This window comes from Rhinolophus sinicus, chromosome 2 (assembly GCF_057876585.1).
Source record: "Rhinolophus sinicus isolate RSI-liver-muscle chromosome 2, RSI-T2T, whole genome shotgun sequence".
In the NCBI taxonomy this organism is placed as follows: Eukaryota; Metazoa; Chordata; class Mammalia; order Chiroptera; family Rhinolophidae; genus Rhinolophus; species Rhinolophus sinicus.
This window is the reverse complement of record NC_142502.1, coordinates 10,844,437-10,861,397: the sequence shown is the minus strand read 5'-3', so window position 1 is coordinate 10,861,397 and position 16,961 is coordinate 10,844,437. Positions and strand designations below refer to the sequence as shown.

Sequence of the window (16,961 nt, the reverse complement as noted above, 5' to 3'; positions counted from 1 at the left end):
GCGATATTATACAAATGTTTCCACTTCAGTTTGATTTCCTCTGGTTATACAACCTGCTTCTCACAGAGGCTCTGAGTATTTCACCTGGATTACAGAGCCAGAAAGTGAGGTTCGGGGTCACACCCACCGTAGCAGCTGAGGAGCAATTAGAATTGAAGGGCCTCTGGTCGTTGCTTAGCAGTGAGTTGCCCCACCTCCTCATAATTAAAAGTGTAGTCATAATTCTTACTTCAAACGTGACATTTTCCTACCTGCAGCAGACACTCTTAGAAGAAGGATTTTGAACCTTCCCATAGGGCAGAGTGGGAGGGCGTCCCAACAAATACTCATTAGTACCTTTCATCCCCAAAGATGAAAGATCTTTCAGACATCAGTAATCCCCACAAAATCCCTTTGAGGCTGGTGGGCGGAAAATGCAAGGTGAATCTGGACAGAGAAGGAGACCCAAGGGTGCTGTTCCCAAAGCAGCTTGTTAGTGGATCAGCACTAAAACCAACATACTGATTTTATGATGTGAAAGAAGACTCACTGCAGGTACAGTCCTGCGCTGATGAGGCCACGACGATACCAGGCCCTGCATCAGTCATTAATTCATGACGAATCAGTAGTGATACTGGCATTGATTTGCTGATGTGCATACAAGGAATTTTACCGAAAGACAGACTTAATTGTGAGCTCCTCTCCACTCCAGAGTTAATTTACTTCTGAAGTTAGTCCTTTGCAAAATCGTTAGTGTATTGTGGCTTAAAAATATCCGTATAAGGTTTAAGGATATTAATCTTATCCAATACATTGAATGTCATGATCAACTTACTTAACATATTTGTCAAATTGTTATTATCAATAGGTCTTTTTCTTGTATGTTTATTAAGTTCTTCCTGAGGGATTAAGCGACTGTTAGTTCCTCAGCTGTGATTGATGTACTTTCTGTCTTCAGAACTAATCCCAGTGCTATTGAAAATAGTGTCAGAATCTCAGAGAACTGTCAGTAGAGGTGGATATGGAGCTTCCAGTGTCACCTGGTCACCTTGCTACCAGGGCGTTGGGGAGTGAGAGCATGGAATGTGTGGCTGGTGGCTGGTGAGAGATGAAGTGGGTCCAGAGCCACTCTGGACAGGGACATGGGGTGCTGCGTGGGGCACCAGAAGGCACCAGGTTGGGAATGTGACTCTGGCTCCTCCATATTATCTGCTCTTATTGTGGGAAGGGAGTAAGTGTTAGGTAGTAAGGGGAGACTGGGTTGGGTTAAATATTCAAATTGGATAATGTTCAAAATCTCCTCTGGTTAATTAAGTACAGCATAATTACAACAATGTGCTAATGTCATAGGGAATATTTATAATGAAATCCAAGCTCTGTTATTGCGAAAGATAGAGATAAGCTAAATAGAATATTGGCCTTTTTGTGTCACTGCTTTGGAACTGACAAACAAAAACCCAACAACCAACCATTGAAGAAAACCTTCATCCTTGTCTTTTTTATTTTAGTTTTCTTGGGGGTTGAGGAGATAATAACCTTTTCTTTCCTTGCCTAATGCCACTTGGGAGTCGCCAGGGTTTTGAATGAGGTGAGAACAGGATTTGACAAAGGAATTAGTATAAAAACACTGGTGAAGGTGGCAATATGTGTCACAGAGTTCGTGGGGACAGGCGTGGGAGGTCACCTCAGGCAGGAGTGTGATGGCGGGCCAGCCAGCAATGTAGACTAGAGCCAGAGGAGTTACTGATAGTAGTTGGGTTGGGGTCTGAGGCATGGCGGGGGTGGGGTGGGGGAGAGTTCCCGTGGTGGTGTAAGAGGTGGAAGGGGGTGGCATACTCATTCTGGGCCCTGAAATTTTGGTTCATGTTATAGTCCTAGACTGCACCTACCGTGTTTCCCCGAAAATAAGACCGGGTCTTATATTAAGGTTTGCTCCAAAAGACACATCAGGGCTTATGTTCAGGGGATGTCATCCTGAAAAATCATGCTGGGGCTTATTTTCCGGTGAGGCCTTATTTTGGGGGAAACATGGCATAATACCTTCCAGGTGCTAAAAATCGACAAAAGTGTCATCATCCTCCCCAGCCCATCTCCATTCACAGCCGTTTTCTAATTGAAGTTTTAGTTATTCATCCTCAGAAAATATCAGATAATAAAATACTTATGGGAAATATGCACTAATTCTATCTGAAGTAATTAAAATTGGAGGTCTGAAATCCTTTCGATCTAAGGAAATTCTGTGATTATAGTTGTTTAGCGATGTACCAATCATTTAGGTCTGGTAACTGTAATTTGATGCTAATTAGTGTGGACTCTCTGACTTGGTCCTGAGAGGAGGTAGAGAGTGATTGCTGAATGGACGACCACAGGAAGAGCCAAATCCGGAAAACATAATATAACACCTTCAGTCACATCCACACTTCTGAATAGTATTTGAAATTCGAAATTCGTATCTTTCCCTCCAAATTCTTTTTATTTTGCATGTAGTTAAATAATTCACATGTAATAAACTTGCCACGAACTTATGTTAACTTATCAACAATTCCCATTATTTGCTGTACATTGGGCCCAAAGGGTAGGAAGCTGTTTATTCTACAAACTCCTAAAGCATGCTGAGTACATTTCTTAGTGATAGGTAATTTTTCTTAAAAAACAGCAATCCTCTAGGCTTAGCTTATGCTAAACTCAGGCTAAAACCTACAATACCTGTTCAGAAGTCCCTTGCTTGTCTGGGATTGGAGGAGACCTCAGTGCCTTAATTAATTTAATTACCATTGATTTGAGAATATAATGAAAATAATTTTAGACTATTGCTGTAGATATGAAAACATAACCATCTTCAAGTCTAATTGGACATGTTTCTCAATTTATAGTTTCCCTTGAACTTATAATTTACCTACCTACTCAGTTCCTAGAGAAATATTTTTGAAAACATCTTTTACAATATTTGTTAGTAACGAACATTTAGGCCTTGGTATTCGTTATCTGAGTCATCTTGCTAGCCATGTGCTTGTGAAAAACAATTCAAAGTTTTTATTAGTTCTTCTCACTGTGGAAGAAAGCCTGCATTTCAACTCCAGGATTCCAGAAATCAGGATATAAGAAGAGAGAACTAACCTTTATTATTTAACCTTAACTTGGACTTGGCCCTGTGTCAGGTAATTGAAAGATATTTTCTCATTTTGTTTTCACAACAGTCTGGGGGAGTGGGCATAATCATTTCCATTCTGCACGGAGGAAAATCAGGTTTAGAGAGGCAGATAAATGAGTCAGGGACCACCAAGGGGCAGAGCTGGACTTTGCCCCTGACCCGTACCAGATACTCCTGCATTCTCATGAAGGAGCCCTTTCCTAGACACTTTAGGATTTCCCAGTTATCTTCATCATTGCAGACGAACTGCCATACAATTAATGCCCGTTCAGTGTTGATGGGTGGTGATGGTCCAGTGCTGGTGGGAGGGCTCATTCATCGCTAGCTTGTGACTTCTGCTTTTGAAGTCGTCTTCTAATGACTGAGGCACAAGTGACAGCCTGGACTTCAGGAGCCTCCATTTTGGGGTGTCCTGATCAGCTTCTCTCATTGCCCACACTTCACGCTGTGCCCTTCACACTCGATGCTTCTCCAGGTCAGGCGAGGTCACAGGCTTGCTGGTCTCCGACCTTCTCCTATGCTGCCCTCCTTATGGGCCTCTGGTCCCTCACGTCCAGGTTGGATATCTTCTCAAGACCGGGTCCATCAGCAAGGTGGTCCTGCTCTGCTCAGCCTGGCCATCGAGTGGTACTTGTCGAACTTCCCGGGGTGGGGGTTGGGGGGTGGCTCCCAGGTGCTCAGTGATGGTCTGGCCGGTGTCACCCCCGGGCAGTCTTTCTTGATCCCAGCCTGCTCTCATCCTGTGGGTTTAGTAGCTGCTTTTATCTCTTTGAAAAAAAATTCCCTGCATCTTCCAAACCTTTTTAAAAAGTTTTATAGTTTGCTCCATTATATAGGTTATTGGGTTTTTTTTTTTTTTTAGGTATGTTTTTTCTTCTCCTTTTAAGCTGGATCCAAATGATATCTTCCTTTAGTTTAGCTTGGTGATCTCAGTGGTTGTTGCTGCTGAAAATCAAATCTGTTTCAGACAAGTTTAATGAATGTTTTTCTCTCTCTCTCTTTTTTTGTAAACCAAGGGAACTTTCTGACGTTCTTCACAGCGCCCTCTTGCCACCATCCCAGATGACCAGTTAATCTTGCCTCGTTATGCAATTTATAATGTTTTCTTCCCTAACTCTAAGTCCTTTGATAAGTGCTGCTGTGCTCGACTCATCCGTGGATCATGCACTCTCAGCCCAGCAAAGCACCTTGCTGTGAATTGGGACTTACAGGTCACTAAATGTAAAATGACTTCCGTGTGAACTGCAGTCAGTACAGCTGGAGACTCAGGTGTACACAGGACGAGACTGTGGCTGCATTTTTGGTCCTAGCATTTGCTTTATTCAAAAAGCTCCTAACGTTGGTTTGCTTCTTGGGTCACTTTGATTTGCCTTATAATAATAGAATGAAACAGCAGCAGTCGTTTGACCACTGCGAACTCTCACATGTGGTCCTTTCTGCTAAATTAATTGATGAGTCAAAAACCAAAGCAGCCTGCTGGCACGTATTTTCCTCACCTTCCAGAAAGTCATCCTTCTGTACAGTGGCTATCACTTTTGTGTTATAATAACATTGTTCAAAACCTTATCTCTGATTTCCATACCATGGACATGAGAACCACAGGGCCTTCTCTTAGAGCTGGAACCTCTTTCTTTCACTGGTACTCTTCTTTGTCAATGGGAGGACATCAAAACATTTACAAAGAGTGTTTAAAAGAGAATTTACTGCAAAGCCTATAAATTCTTTATTTTCAGAAGTAAAGTTCCCACATTTTGTGGGCAAGACATGTAACCATAGGTTGTCTTTTTCCTAACTATTTGACTTTGAGCAGACATTTAGGTAAAAACAACATGGCATCTTCAAGTGTCAAGTCAAGTATGGCATTTTTGAAATTATAGTGATAATAAAATACTCTGTGGTACGTTGCTATAAAAATAACATCTGAAATAGTGTTTCACACCCTCACCAACATCCCGGCCTTGGGCTGAACCAGAGACATGTCACCAGAGGGCAGGTTAACAGTTAGAAATGAGTGTGGCCTGGGATGACTTTGATGCTTCTCTGGTGGGACCTATGGCATGAACTTTCTCAGCCAAGTTCATGACTCTGAAACCATTTCCTGTAGGGTCACAGGGAAGAGGCCAATTGGAAAATATTTCTTTATCCATTAAAACATTAGTTTGGGTGCTGTCTTCAGGAAGGAAACATATGACAACTTTGAAAAGTTTAGGAGAATGAAATATTTTAGTCATCTACAGAATCATTTTGTGGCAGAGTGTAGTATTAGAGCATATGAGAACAGATCTTTCCATATACTACCTAAATCCAGGGATTCTTGACTCACCCACCACTGTGAATGTGGACATGTCTAGCATCCCAGTTCATTGTTTTGTCCTTCCCTTCCTCCCTCCCTCTGTCCCTCCCTCCTTCCCTTGCTTCTTTCCCTCATTCTCCCTCTATAGTCATTCAACAATTATTTACTTTTAAGGCACTATGGAAAGAGCATTGGTTTTTATACACAAATCCTCTGGGGAAACCCCACAAATTTCTTTTCCATAATATGCCACTTTTCAGCAGTTATGACTGGTCTTGGAATGAGGTAAAGTTATCCTTTGTAAAATGCCTCTTGCTCAGTCAACAGAGCTCTGAGACAAAGGTGGAGGCCCCCTTGATAAATTATTTCCTGGGATCCAGCCTGGGCAGGCAGGTATATGCTGCTCTGTAGCTTTAGGTTCCCTGAGAGCCATTCATTCCACAGGTATTTGTTGAGGCTGTTTAACGCGTGATTCCCTATAGATGGGTCAGAATCTAGAGCAGATTCAAACACACTTCCTGATAGAAAAGTGGTTGATGAATTACTTTTATACTTGCATTTTCAGGTGCTTGCCATTCAAAGTGATGTACAAATGTTTATTTCCTGTTTTAAAGTCAATAGAACCTCTCGTTCCCCGCCCCCTTTCACTAAAGGAGCATTTGAATCCTTATTGGAGGGTACCTTCTACTTGTGTTTTGTTCTGTTGCTCACACCATCTTTTATAAGCTATAGAGTTGTACTAATTTGCTGATTCAATTAGTGGTACCTCATTTGATTTCATTTGTTTGCTTCTTCCATCCTTGTGCTTCAGTTACTGAAAAGGAAGGATGGGGTAAAGGAAATGATCATATTGTACAAATATTAGCTGTTCCTGGTGTGAATGAATGGTTATTTCTTCAGTAGTTCCTTTCACTGTTAAAATTGGATAGTTTGCCTATTATAAAGATAGAGCCTCATTATGCTGAGAGATGTGTTGGCGGAACTAAATAGGTGGGAGAATAAGAGAGATGGAGAGGTGTAAAACGGCAGTTAATTCTGAGGCCCTGCTACTTCTTAACCACCACCGCCCTATACAAGCATCTTGTTAAGTTTGGGAATTGTCTTCTCTCTTCTCTTTTGTCTTGGGACAGATGCTAGGTGTGTTTGGGGATGGTTCAGAGTGTAGGTAGGGCTGGAAGAAGAAGTAGAGGTGGGCAGGACAGTCATCTCCCCGGAGAGGAGGACAGCAAAGCAGCTGCTTCCTGCTGATGATCCAGGTGACCCCTGGCCCCACACAGTTTTAAGTTTATGTACAAGGTGATTGCCTGACTCAGGTGTTTTCCGTGGGCCGGGCATTGTGTTGTAAGTGGGGTGTGAGCCTCCCCTAGTGCTGAATGTGTGTGGCTGTTGGTGCACGGGTGCTATGGTTCTGGACATAATAAGGAATTACTGTACTGCAGTTCTCTAATGAAGAAAGTCTTGCAAACCCCCGCCTTCCTCCCACTATCAGTCACTGAGTTCTGTCAGTCACCTGGGTGAGGGCCATCCCTCAGTCTGGAAGCCACAATTCAGTGGTGGTTTGAAGACAGCAATACTGAATCAATTTCTTTTGTCTCGGCAAGGGATGGGATAGGATTGTTAGAGGTGTCGTCTCTTGTGTTGGAAAGTATGGGGACAGGTGTCAGGTAGATACAAGGGTCAAGGAAATCAATACGATGCCAGACATATGCTGCCTCAGGGCTTCAGGTCAAGTGCCCTGAGAAAACCAGGTGTAAACTCATGGCCTTATTTGACCTGGTGTGGAAATCCTGTCATGTCACTTGGCTGTAGTCGTACAGGTTGTAGCAGGTTCAAGGGCTGGGAGCATGGGCAGGGCCAGCCTCCTCCACAGGAGGAGTGCCGGAGAATATGCAGACCTGTTTGGGACCTCCGTGGGATTCCAGGAGAGGACACTGAGTATGGGGAATTTTTGTGACGTAGGCATCATTGTTATGGTACGTGGCTCATACTTGAAGACTGGGCCTGGGCTACTCCTGCGAGTTTCCACAGCATCTCCCCCTGGGGACCTCCCTGTCTCCACACCGTGTGGTGACCGATGGCTTACAGGCTGTGCGGGACTGTAGCAGGCTCTCGGCCACCATCATATTCCTGACACTTAGCATAGTGCCTTGAACACAAGAGATGTTCAACAGATACTTCTTGAATTGAATTAAGTGAATAAATGCCCTGCCCGTTAGGCACTCAGGCTGCACTGTGCCCCCTTTTGCATCCTTGAATTTTGCCCCTGGATACATGAACTTTATGGGAATCCCAGGCAAGACTTACTGTAGGCAGAGGGCTGCCTGCGAGCCAAATGGATACGCCCTGTCCTGCTTCCAGCTGTTCATTGACTGTTTTGTGTGTTTCACATGAGCTCTTTTGGAAATCACATGGGCCTTGCTGTAAGCAGTAAATCCGGGTCACCCGTGCACAGAAGCCTGTCATGTGGGGAGGGCAGACTGAAACTTCCTATTTTCATTGTAATTAGTCTTCCTTTTATCACAGTTGTCTGACATAACGTAGCCTACTGGGCGACTGGACAGTCTCCCTTTGTTAAGGGCAGCATCTGATGCCATCAGCTCTTTGTGCAGGAACAGTGTCCTGGTGTCAGCGTGCGGGGCTGGTGAAAGTTGTCCTGTCAGGGAGACGTACGGCCCCTCAGGAGACAGACAGTCTTCCCTAATGCCTTGGAGGAGGAGCCACGGAGTGGTTTGTGCCTTATGGCTGAGAGACTGAAATAATAAATACTCCACCTGTGAACGGAGATTCTGGAGGGGCTCAGTCCCATGGCACAGACATGGGTCACACCAGGGGTTAAAGGAGACAGGAGTCCTATTTCTCACTCCCAGTCCCTTCCTGGCTCCTGGAAAAATTCCCACTAACTGCATTGTTTCCCTACCGACACCGAGTTGAGTCTCTGAATTGATAAGGTGCCCAGCAGATAGCAAAGTTAAAAATAAACCCAGAAACGTTAAGACATGTTTTTATTCAGAGAGATGGGGGTTACAAAGGGGATTTAAGTTGAAGAAGATGTGAATTTTAGAGAGAAATTTCTCAGGGAGAAATGCATTCTTTTTACCCAGTTGGAGTAGGAGGGGCATATTTTAAGGACATGGGTTAAGTTTCTCTCTTCCCCAGCAGTTTCTCCTTGACCTGTGTTGGGAGTTGTGCTGAGTACTGCAGGTTCTCACACTCTGTCGCCCGACAGTGAAAGTTCTGTAAGCACTGGGCACTGTCAACCTCGTCCAGGGCTTGACAATAGGCCTCTAGACTGATTACGGCTCTAGCTGTGCATTAGGTGTGGCCTTCCTCTCTTTTAACTATGGTGGAGCGGGAGGTCTGATTACATTCAGCGTTTAGGGAAGGTTTGTGTGCAGAACCTCCAGCATTGTAAAGTTAAACAGATTTTTATCACAAGGGAGGAGAAAGTATAAAATATATTCATGTTCAATTCAAATGACATCATGGGGCCTAGCAAGCTCAGAGCCTCCAGGACTGGCTGATTTTCAGGCTGCAAAGAGTCGGAGTGAAACCTGTTGATTGATGACTCTGTCCATACACGGTACCTATGTGCTGTTACAGACATAAGCACACTCTTTGTATAACTGAAAACACAGAGTTGCTAGACCTGTATTATAGATGTCGTTTACCTAGCACTGCCTTGAATCCCATAGACTTAAATACACAGCGGGCTGTTAGATCTTCCATAGTTTTAGCGAATGCCTTCGAGTGAAGAGGATATCTTACTAATAACACAGCTGAGAGAATATCCACTTGTTGAAGATGGGTTGTAGTTCATCCATCTAAATGAGAGTTCATTGTTCACGTGGCCCTGCAGTACATACGGGAAGTGGAAAAGGTGCAACGAGGACACTGGGATTTAAGGGAGAGAACTTTTGGCAAGTACCAATTTGTCACCGGGACAACACCACTGTCATCTGTTCTGGAACAGAGATGATGGAGTTGTTCGGTGATCTGAGGGCTTGTCATAGTTCTTTCCCACTGTCTGTGTGGCAGGTCTCATTTATCCTTTCTGCACCCCATTTCCTTCGGCTACAGAATGAGCAGGGTTCAACTTGGTGAACTGGACTTAAACATTTGATAACCCTGTCTAAAATAATTTCAATCTGAAATGATTAGTAGTTACATGAATCAGATTCTCCAGAGAAACAGAACCAGTAGGAGCCTGTTTGTTTCTCTATCCGTCCATCCATCCATTGAGAGATTTTTAAGGAATTGTTTCACATTATTATGGGGCTGGTGAGTCTCAAATCCATGGGACAGGTCAGCAGCCTGGAAATTCAAGCAGAAGTTGATGTTGCAGTCCTGAGTTTGAAACCTGCATGGTGGGAGGTGGAAAAGCCAGGCAGGGTTTCTGTGTTGCAGTGTGGTGGCAAAATTCCTTCTTTGAACTTGAGGAAAATGTCCTAACTGAGAAATCTCAGTCTTTGCTCTTAAGACCTTCCACTGATTGGATGCGACCCACCCACATTATGGAAGGTAATCTGCTTTTTTCAAAGTCTACTGATTTAAAGGGTAATCACATCTAAAAAAATACCTTCACAGCTACCTGTAGACTGGTGTTTGACCAAACAACTGTGTACTGTAGCCTAGCCAGGTGGACACATAACATTAACTATCACAGTAGGTAAGTTGTAACTTCCCCTTTATTTGTAATATAAGTCATGTGATGGAAAAGCAGGCTAAATTAAGTCATAGTGTGTTAGCAATTTAATGCATCAGTTCTTCCATTGATCCATTCATCATAGACTTATGAAGCACCCATGTGTCAGGCATTGTGCTAGACACCAGGAAAACAAAGTCCCATGAGCCCCTCACTGTTGTTGTTGTTGTTGTTTTTATAGAGGATTTTATTCACTTCAGACTGAAAGCTAAGTCATATATAGAAATAAAATATTTGTTGGTTTGGGGATAGCTTAAAGGATGTGACAGACAGTAGTGTACTCAAGCAATTCCATTTCTGCCTTTCTCCCAACGCTTACTCTTCATACCTGCTGAATTTAAGGGCAAGGCTACAAAAAAATGGCTCCAATCTCCATTCATGACTTCTTTGCGTGGAGTCCCTCACTTTCAAAGCCACTAAAATCCAGGAAAGGAGACAGGCAAGTGAAAAAGAAATATTAGGTTGGTGCAAAAGTAACTGCGGTTTTTGCAATTATTTTTAACCTTTTAAACTGCAATTACTTTTGCACCAACCTAATAGTTGCAATGCAATTGCCTATATTAGGTAGAGTGGTGAGGTGAAGAAGGGAGGGATAACACTTCATTTCTTGGGGAGAGAAAGGAGGAGTTCAGGGAGAGCTTCACAGAAGAGGAGACGACTTACACCGGGTGTTGAGGGGTCATGAGGAGTTCTCCAGGAAGGAGGGAACAGTATATGCAAAGGCATGGAGAATAAAAAACTATCACACTATGAAATGGCAAAGTATTTAGAATGAATGTATGGAGAGCTTCTGTCAAGTAACGGGTTTGAGACACAATAGCTCTTATTCTCATTGGAAAAATTAAAATGTGACAGATCTTGTACTTTTATAATTTTTTTGGTTAGCAAATTAACATTTATCAGGCCATTGGTAAAATATGACAGTTCTTGGCTTTTAAAAATGGTCAGTATAATGTATTTAGCTAGGGCTCACTGAAGCTTGTTTTATTTTCCATTCTTACCACTAAAAAATGTTTTCTTGACCATGCTGGGTTCCTTACAAAGTGAATTAAAAATTTATGTCTACATAGGATTTATCCTATAAGGCAGGCATTTTTGACCAAATATGTCAGGTTTCGAAAACCGTTCTCTGAACCAATTAGGCCACCTTGGGCAAATGAGTCTGCTTCTTTAAATTCTCACCTGCAGTGAGAGGGCTCTGAGTTGGGCTGGGTTTTAGAGGTTCACCCATAGGATAATCGATGAGACTATTCATGAAAACTGTTACCTGTATTGTACCTAGTTAGATGTATTTGTACAGCATAAATGTGATAACCAAACATTTTCCAAAAGCGACAACTTACAATGAAAGTAATATATTGCTACTTCGATTGAGCATTTCACTTTTCAACCACTTTATTATTTTGTGAGCACTACGCCATTAAATACTTAGAATAACCCTGAAGAGTAGCTAATAAAATATTCATTTTATAGTTGAAGAAACCAGAGGCTCAGACAGTTTAAATAACCAGGCCAGGCTCTTTCAGGTGGTAATGGGGAAGCTGGGGATTGAACCCCAATCTTTTGGTTCCAAAATCTACATTCTTTATCAAGGACTGTGACCCACTGTGCACAATTAATATCATAACGTATCTTGTGTACATAGGAGAAGTGAAATAATGGCTTATCAAAAGACAAGTCTCACTCTCTGAAAGCAATCTGTTTAACGTTTTAAACAATGAAAGGAAAGGGACTTGCTGGTATTTTGGCTAATGGGACCATAGATTTTAATATCACTGGGTATCATATCAAACATAGGAAGAAAGTATTATTCTCCACAATAAGAGAGGACCCTGAAACCACCTGCTTGGTAACACAACTCCGACCCTTGACCTAACCCACGATCACTATCCTTACTGGGGTCTTGGCTGGTTCCTCTGCCAAGGGATCGGTGGTCCCATTAGGGATCATTTCCCTAACTTCGGAATAGCGTTCAGATCTCAGCCTAGTTGCTATCTCAGAGAGCCATTTCCTGAGCTTCCAATTTCAATTAGCCCCTTGTCACTCACTATCATCGTCTTCTCTCTGCATTGCACCGTATCACTGTAGGATATTTTTCTTATTTGTTTGACTGCTTCCTCCCATTTGAATGAAGCTCAGTGAGAGCAGAGACTTTCTTATTCACTGCTCTACCCCCACTTCTGTATTAGTAGTTTGATCACAGTAAGCCCTGCCTGCTATCTGTCTGTCTGTCTGTCTATCCATCCATCTCTCCCCCCTCCTTCATCTTTCCCTCCCTCCCTCCTTGTATCTATCTATAAAATGCCTTGGCCATATGAAGTTGTAGGATGAAGCAGTAAATCTGCTTCTCCAGGTGGCATGTAGGAAAACCCTGCTATTTTCTCTATAGTTGATCACTTAACCCTTGAATTTTTTCTTTTAGGTGCTCCCTTTTTGAATCAAGCACAAGACACAGCAGAATGCTGAGAAATTGAACTTTAATTATAAAACTCTAATTTTGAGAAATTGTTTCTCACCCCCTCTGTGTTTTTGTTTTCTCTTGCCAGGGCATTGTGCTTGAGTTACAAAGACACCTCTTCAGCCAGCGCGTTCTGCATGAATGAATGGTTACACTAAGTGTCGTCCACACTACTTCAAGGGGTAAGTTCTAGGCACTTGCGTGTCTCAGAGGGGTCAGTACATGTCAGTTTGTATATCTTGTGTGTCTATTTTCCATGTAGCTCTGTCGCCTGCTCTTTGTATGCGGACCTGTGTGGGGAAAGCCACAGTGGGGTCCTCAGGTACTGATAACTGAGGTTTCTGCCGGGAATTGGGGGCCAAACCTGAGTGGTTTATTAACGCACTTTAATCTGATATGTGGGGTGATCCTCTCTATGTGGAAAACTGTACGCCCATCCTCTTTGGGAGCAGAGGTGGAGAAGTTACAGCCTGAGAAGTGTTTATTTCCATCTCTTTACATATCAAATATTGGTACAGCTCACACTTCAACCCCAAACCAACTATGACCTCCTGCTGAAGAGTGAACAGATCGTGAGTATATAGGAGGTCTGCCAATTAAGTTCGTGAACTCATCCTAGAAAAAGTGCCACATACCTCTTTGCTGAATATCACTATGGTCATCTTAGAAGTACTCCTCTTCGAAGCTATGTGCTGATGCCAGCACTTAGTCTACCCTTCAAAGCAATTTTGAGACTCTTTCTGGAATGGCCAACAGAGCTGTCATCGTATTACCCTTGATGCCCTGAATGTCATCAAAATGTCTTCCTTTCAATATTTCCTTTATCTTCAGGTAAAGAAAGAAGTCATTGGGGGCCAGATCAGGTGAGTAGGGAGGGAGTTCCAATACACTTATTTGTTTACTGGCGAAAAACTCCCTCACAGACAGTGCTGTGTGAGCTGGTGCATTGTCATGATGTAAGAGCCATAAATTGTTGGTGAAAAGTTCAGTTCGTCTAACTTTTTCACGCAGCCTTTTCAGCACTTCCAAGTAGTAAACTTGGTTAATTGTTTGTCCAGTTAGTACAAATTCATAATGAATAATCCCTTTAGTATCAAAAAAGGTTAGCACCAGCATTGCAACAAGTCTGCAAACTTAATTGTCCGACCTTGTAATTCCTAGTTGGAGCTGTAAGATCAGGTAAGCTCAGGAGACTTGAAACCACCTAGGAAAGGTAAGGTTCTGTCTGTGAGGTTAAGGCTGTTTCATTTTGACTGGGGCGTTTTACTAGTAGATGTATTAGTGTTGCAGGTCACGTACTAAAACGGAAAACTGATTCTGGCTGGTTCTGGGCTGTGGATAAGCTTGGTTGGGCCTGCAAAAATATGTCCCTGATAAGCATTGGAAGGATATTTAAATTAGTTGTCTACCTTTAAAAACTGAATATTTTACATAAAAGCAGGATTTTCTGTGTTTCTTAAAAATGTGGTTTCATCTGGCAACATAGAGTTCTGTATTTCCAGGTGGATCTTGGTAGCTGCCTGCCCTTTTGGGTAGGTCATGCATGGCCGGTTGCTGCTGTCCCCACCCCTTCACACAGTGTCCCCAACACTGAGTTTTTTCACTTACTTAAGTTGTTTTTCTTATCGTAGAATGGAGAGAAAACTGAAAAAGTTATACCTACTTCAGTATTAGTAGTGGCAAAACTAAAGATATTTCTGTAGCATTTCATATTTCAAGAAAAATGGAACAGAGCATGTTTTGTATGCTGAGAAATACTGTACAAATTTAATTTGCAAACAAATGGTTTCTGTTTCGTAAGAATACAGCAGTCAGGCCTGCTTCATTCATGCATTTTAAACAGCCCTGAAGGTACGTGAGTGTGACCCCCCCATTCTGGACTGTACAATTTTCCCTCTTTGTTCAGACACAACCTTTTTGCTTTTATTTTAAGCTGTTTCCTCTCTTTCAACAGCAGACTCCCTCTCCTTCCCTACGATCAATTGTTGGGTCTTCGTAAAATGGGGATAGTGTGTAATTTGCGCACTCACATGGACTCTGGAACTAGGTTCCAATCTGCCTTCTCCCGTGGACCCCTAACACTTCCTAGACTGTCTGCCCCAAACAGATGAGGGTCTGCCACCTCATTTACTGTGAGTGGGGTTAGCAAGTGGGTCTTAGCCTGCTAAGGCTCAGACCAGTCTTAGGTATCTCTCTGTGTGCATTTGATTTTTAGCGAAAAAACATAGTCTGGTTTTGTTTGCTTATTATGTGTGACAAGGGTGGTTCTGGCTTCATCGAGAAGATAAACTGGAAGGGAGGGAGCAGGGAAGAACCACGAAAATTGACTTCTGTTGTTTGTAGGATGGTTGGGTGAAGGAGCGGAGTGGGGTGTGTGTTGATAACGATGGAAAGACTGGACTTAATCAGTGGAAAATTTTTAGGATGGCCGATATGGAGTCCCTGGAAGGAATTCTCGTCTCTCAATTGGTTATTAAACAGTGAAATGTGCTTCCCAATGGGGCTGGGAACGTCCCATCACTCAGTGTATTTAGGTGGGGGAGAGTGGCCCATCTGTCAGGCTTGTGTGGGAAGTTCTCAAATTAGAAGCAAGATGGGGCTGGATAGATGACCTTTCTGGTCTCTTCAAAAACTCAGATTTAATTATTCTCTGGATTAAACTGATTAGGAACCTTTCAGCTTAAACAATTTCACTTTAGCCCATAAAAAGAAAGTAATGTGAGTGGAATGAGAGGCTGAATATAACTTTTTAATTACATTTAGTTCTGGGCAGGTGACTTGTACTTTCTTAAATGTTCCAATCTAACCTTTCAAAAATGTTGTAAGCAGATGTGTCTAGTGGCTAGTATTTATTTATAAGCCAGGATTTTACAAGCATATTTCCTAAATGATTTTTCTACTGAAAAATTTCATTGTACCTTAGCTGAAACTCATTTTGCAGTTTTATTTTTGGTAGCATGATTTTTAATACAGATTTTTATCATTTATATAAAAATATTACCTATTACTTATTATAAACCATTCTATTTAATTCAAAATTTAGGATTTTGTACATTGTTAGTAATTGTCAAAGTGTATTTAATTTGGATATAATGACCTACAGAAAAAAGTCTCTTTAAAGGAAAATTTATGTTAAAATTTGTTTTCTTTTTAGATTTTTATGTCATTAAATATTTGCTCATTTTTGCAATAGTAATTAACTGGTCATTTGGATAAATTATCGGGCCTTGCTTGTTATGTAATATAAGGTACCACTTGGACTTAATAAATATTTATGCCGTAAAAATCTCTCATTTTCATGAAAATTGGCTCATTAAAAAAATTTTTTTTTGCACATCTAATTCCTTTGAGACACTTAGAAAAAACTCATATTATGAAATTTAGACTTGCTGTGGCTTTAAAACAATACATGCCATGCTAGTATTTGGAATTATCTTAAAATTGACTTTTGATTTTAAAGACGTATGGCCGTGGGCTGTTCTGGCATCTTCTTGAGGTCACCGCAGGCTGGAATGTGAAATGCTGCAGCAGAACAGCTGGGGAATTTTAAGCAGAAACTGTGAAAGTTTTGCTTGCTGAGCGTTGATAACACGTGGGGTGGCTAATTTTAAATAAAGGGGACTTAGCGGCTTCTGACACTAGGAGATCTCAACTGCAACATGCTAGTCTTCCTTTCATGTTCACCACCACTGCCACCACCAGTGTTGTCTCTCATTCATTCATTCATTCATTCATTCATTCACTCACTCACTCACTCACTCACTCACTCAGTGGATATTTATTGGGTATTCACCACGTGCCAAGTAGTTTTTTTTTTTTTTTTAAGATTTTATTGGGGAAGGGGACTAGGACTTTATTGGGGAACAGTGTGTACTTCCAGGCCTTTTTTCCAAGTCTAGTTGTTGTCCTTTCAATCTTAGTTGTGGAGGGTGCCATTCAGCTTCAAGTTGTTGTCCTTTCAGTCTTAGTTGTGGAGAGTGCAGCTCAGCTCCAGGTCCAGTTGCCATTTCTAGTTGCAGGGGGCACAGCCCACCATCCCTTGCGGGAGTCGAAACCAGCAACCTTGTGGTTGAGAGGACGCACTCCAACCAACTGAGCCATCCTGGAGCTTAGTGGCAGCTCAGCTCAAGGTGCCGTGTTCAATTTTAGTTGCAGGGGGCGGAGCCCACCATCCCTTGCTGGAGTCGAGGAATCGAACTGGCAACCTTGTGGTTGAGAGCCCACTGGCCCATGTGGGAATTGAACCGGCAGCCTTCGGAGTTAGGAGCACGGAGCTCCAACCGCCTGAGCCACCGGGCTGGCCCCCCAAGTACTTTTTAAAGTAGTGGATTCAACAGTAAATGCTTTAAACAAGATCCCCACTTTATGGAGTTTGCAT

At 42.4% G+C, this 16,961-nt stretch overlaps 1 protein-coding gene across 5 annotated transcripts in view; it reads left to right on the top strand.

Annotated features, from left to right (window-relative positions):
• Window positions 1-16,961, top strand: part of TIAM2 (TIAM Rac1 associated GEF 2) — a 227,052-nt gene that overhangs the window by 75,514 nt on the left and 134,577 nt on the right. For all 5 annotated transcript variants that reach the window (XM_088795343.1, XM_074333725.2, XM_074333728.2 and 2 more), the window contains exon 2: window positions 12,672-12,765. The gene's annotated coding sequence lies outside the window, so the exon portion shown is untranslated. The remainder of the gene's footprint in view (window positions 1-12,671; window positions 12,766-16,961) is intronic.